The sequence below is a fragment of the Brassica oleracea genome, chromosome C5, assembly GCF_000695525.1.
Source record: "Brassica oleracea var. oleracea cultivar TO1000 chromosome C5, BOL, whole genome shotgun sequence".
Classification (NCBI taxonomy): domain Eukaryota; kingdom Viridiplantae; phylum Streptophyta; class Magnoliopsida; order Brassicales; family Brassicaceae; genus Brassica; species Brassica oleracea.
The window spans coordinates 15,968,810-15,973,299 of NC_027752.1; the positions used below are offsets into that span (position 1 = coordinate 15,968,810).

Consider the following 4,490-nt stretch of genomic DNA (forward strand, 5'->3'; position numbering starts at 1 on the left):
CAGCTTATTACGGACGAGTACGGCCCAATAATGAACTTGAATTTTATTTTTACGAAAACGTGAATCACTTGACTTATGTAATATTTAAAATATATTAACTACAATATAAAAAATGTATATAACCTACATATACTTTAGTTTGAAATGATCATGCTCAAGTTTTATATAGTCAACTTACATTATGCATCGATCGATGTACAATAGTCAAACCACCTATAGTTTTCGTTTTCTTTATAAGATGTATCAACCAATCAATCATCCCACTGATCTAAGCTTTATAAAAAAATAAATCAATAAATACAAACTAAAAAATCTAATATCTTCTATTAATCAAAACAGAATATTTTCAATATCATATCTTTAATGTACCTATTAAATATAGAAACTGTAACCATAATTACACTAATTATAAGAAAAGATTTGATTCCAACCAATTGATCTATTACTTCGGTAATTGATTTGCTTGCAGAAGAGGAAACAATAAATTTAAAATTTATAAGAATATAAAGATATAGAGATTCCACCAATTGCCTATATTTGCGTATGATTTTCGCATAGAAGAAAAACAAACCACGGTTTAACGATTGTAAGATAAGGGTACAATACCATAATGTAAACTGACATCAACCTTTAAACAACAAGTCCACTTGACGCTGACGCAAGATAAAACTAAAGACCATAGAGAAAAAGAAAAGGAGGGACCATGACAACACACCATTAAACATAAAACCTTTCATTTATTCAAAGTTTTGAGGATAGATCAATGACCTATAGATTCCTTTCAGTTGCTGAAGGTTTGAGGATAGATCAACAACCTGTACATTAAAAAGAATAAATCATGAATCAATAAAATGTAAGTATTAATTATTGCCAAAGTCATAAGAATGTGCATATTAAATAGACTAAAATTCATAAATTAATCAATAGATCAACTAAATCTCATAAACTAACCAGTAAGAAAATTTTTTTTTTTACCATTTATTGATTGAGAAAATTTCTCAAGTGAGGGTCAATACATAGACCTTGTCTTTGGTATTCTGGATCGTACAGTCCATTTTTTTTGAAACACAACTTTCATTAAAACTTAACTTCAAGGACTACAAGGGAAAGAGGGAATTGGACATCCTCTTGAAAACAAATCATAAACTAAAATGGAAAATGAGATCAAATAGGATAAGTCTCCATATGAAGTTGACAGCGAATTCAAAACAAATTTTGAATGCGTCGAAGAAGCTACAACAAAGTCGGATAGCTGAGAAATAGTCACAAGTGACGTTGAGGGACAACCCTCACCAACGAGAAAAACCGAAGTAGTCTCGATTGCACTTTCTGGCCCCGTACAGACCGCTACGCAAAGTAACAAACCGGTAAGTAAGTTGAAACAAGGACTCAGCAGAGAATCCGAGAGAGCATCTCCGTTCATAGAAGGGAGGCATAGTTGTGAAAAACTCTCCTCGTTTGAGGAGGATGATGAAACCCATACCAGAGTTGGTGAACCCACATAAAAATTCTTCCAAAAGAGATGATATTGTAATAATCTCAGCTTATTGATCCCGAAGAATCCATCAAACATCTTTAATATAACCAAAAAGGCCATAACCACAACTATATATCGCATGTTTTGATTTGAAAATATGGGCTTTAGGTTCTTGGTAATCACCTTAGCAAAATTCGAGACGTCGTTGATCGAAATTGAAGGTCGGAGATGGTGCAGCAGATGTCGACTGAGAGATAGATGGTACTCACCGGCGGAGAGACGAGCTCACCGGAGCAAGCTGAGTGACCATCGAACCCAGATGTAGAGAGAGACGTTCGGTGATGATATGCAGATCCGCCGTTGAGGAAGGGGCACGCAAGGGGAGATGGCAGCTCACTAGGAGGAGAGAAAAGTGAAGATCTTCCGATGAGATTTGGATCTGAGCTTGAGTTGCCTTGCACTCTGGCACCATATGAGTAGAAAGGAGCGACATGCGGTAGTTTTGCTGTCTCACTTCCCGGAGATGGAAAGCAAGAGCTTGAGCGTTGAGAGCTTAACTCCATGATAAGTTGAAGAACTCGGCTAAGGTCGACAGTATAGCTTTTCCGTAGACAGCCAGAGTGAAGTTCACCAGGAAACGTTCCCGTGAACCTGAGAACAACGGTGGCGAGAGAATCCTCTCGACTCATCGCTGGAGAGCAGACCGATCAAGTAGGAAGAACCGTCAGGAGGACTATAGTGGAAACGAGGAGCCGAAGCTCATGTCTCCGACAAAGGCTCCGTCGGGTATCCCTTTCTTCGGTTTGCAAAAGGCTACGACTCCGTAGCATCTGAAATTTGAAGTGAGCAGCGAACAGTGGGATGAAGGCAGAAGACAGCGGCGATGAGAGAGACCAGCGCCGGCGTGAAAATGCGTCGCCGGCGCCGGAAGACATTGAAATTTGGTGTACCTCGAGCCCTGTGCCTGGGAGCGTTTAGGGCGAACTCCTATTATTACATGATTAGAATACTAATATATTTTTCTCTTTTAGAACCCTTCAGCACTTCCACCGTTAATGGTGCTCTTAATATGCTTATGGTTGGAATGCTCTTAGACTTCAGCCACGGATCAGCCACGGATAATAATAAAAGTAAAATAAATACCGTGATCAGCCACGGATTTATTGCCGCATCATCAGATTTTCAACATGGTTTGTGAAGACTAAAACTGGTTCAGGGGCATCTCGACACATCAATTTCTCTTCAATTCCTTTGATGTCAACGCTTCTGACACTCTTTCTCTCCACATTGTAGTAGAAAACATAAAATGGATAGGTCCAACGACTTGGCGCTTAAACAATTTCGCCCGTATCAGTTTCCCAGATTGATCTAAGTTGCAAATAAAAACTACGCGTTGACCATTTATCGCTCTCGTTATTATTTAGTAGAACCCATAACTAATAAACGTCACCATCATCAAGACTAGGGCACCTAACTTTCCCTTGTAGTTTATCAACGTCAAGAAGCTATTCAACACAGAGCTCTCCTCCTCTATTTGTAAAAACCTAAATTTCTGACTTAACATCAAAGCATGCTATCACGTAAGTTAAGTTGTTAAGAGAAATGCAATACAAAATCCCGTTGATGTATATCCCATTTTGGTGCGCCTCAGGAAAATGCAGAAACCCAGATTCGATCTTTCTCCACAATAGTTTTCATTTCCCTAACGTCAAGACTTGGTGTGAATTAGTTTGTTGCCTATACTTTCCCACGGAATGCACAAAACCTTGAACTGATTCTCGGTCTGATCATACCCGAGAAAGCTTCTTAAGTCGTTATTCTTGGCTCTCACTTTAGGTAGAGGTACGTGTTGACCAGTGCTAGGGTTACATATCACAAGAACACTATTTCCATATTTTCCTTTAACATCTGCTTGTTGTTAAGATGGATGAAAGATTTGACGGCTAACAAACTTCCTTGTACCAATCTCCGGAGAACCCCATATGATATTCTGCTGTTACAACACTTTTGGTCTCATCAACATTTTGAGGCTTAGGGGGTGAGAACAACTATCACTTGCCCCAAAATTTGAACGAGAACAAAAGACCTGACCGAGTGGGTAAACGCGCCAGGAAAGATTTCGTGAAATGTGGACTGCGAAAAGATTTCGCTGCTTCGAGACATAGCGACATAGTGCAATGCTTTTCACTGGTAATCTCTTGAGGATCTCAATGATGAGATCGAGGGGGAAACGACTCCGAGTTTCCTCCAATGTACGTTAAGGTGTGCATTGATGATTTTGTGCGGCGCTTGACAATTTTACGTGTTTCACCGGATTGTTGTTTTTCTTTATGTTCATGGCAAATTATGATATATATGGTCTAAGAATACAGTTAAAATACTATAGGTTTGTCGAATATTTAATTCCCTTGTTTTATAACTTCGAATCTTAAGTCTCCTATTTAGTGTATCATCTTGTTCAGCCATTCATCAACCTAACTTTGAGTTCATTTGGTAACAAATAATTTGTATATAGTACCATGATCTTATTATAATGTTGAATCTTATTTGTCAGGTCAAAAAAAAAATTACGTTTTAGGGGTCAGCTGATCCATCTCCCTCAGCCCAAGAAATCTCATTTGCTTATCTTGTGAGTTACCGAATAATCATACTCTCATAAATAGCTTGTATGACTTGATTCACAAATTAATGGTCTCGATTAACACATTTACGGAAGGAAAATGCAATATAGATGACACCGTTGAAAATATCAATCTCTCTACGGGATAATTTACCTAGCAGTTTATCTCTTTACAAATTGTCATTGGACTATCCTAAAAATCATCAATAATATACGATTTTCCATTCATTTGTAAGAACTATCTGGCTTGTAATAGAGAATGCACTCTTTTATAATCTGTATAACAGTCACTTTTCTGTCTTCTCATGTTAATGAAATCTGAATATCAGAATATGTCTTCCAATTGAAATGAAGTATAAGTTACTCTTGGCCCCGGGGGCGGAGCTTAAAAAT

The 4,490-nt window shown here is 38.0% G+C and overlaps 1 long non-coding RNA gene across 1 annotated transcript; it reads right to left on the minus strand.

Annotated features, from left to right (window-relative positions):
• Window positions 1-561: 561 nt before the first annotated feature.
• On the minus strand, window positions 562-1,177 carry LOC106294467. The gene is made up of 2 exons (XR_001260856.1): window positions 976-1,177; window positions 562-815 (listed from the first exon to the last, which is right to left on the minus strand). It is a non-coding gene; the product is annotated as an uncharacterized LOC106294467 (long non-coding RNA).
• Window positions 1,178-4,490: the final 3,313 nt, after the last annotated feature.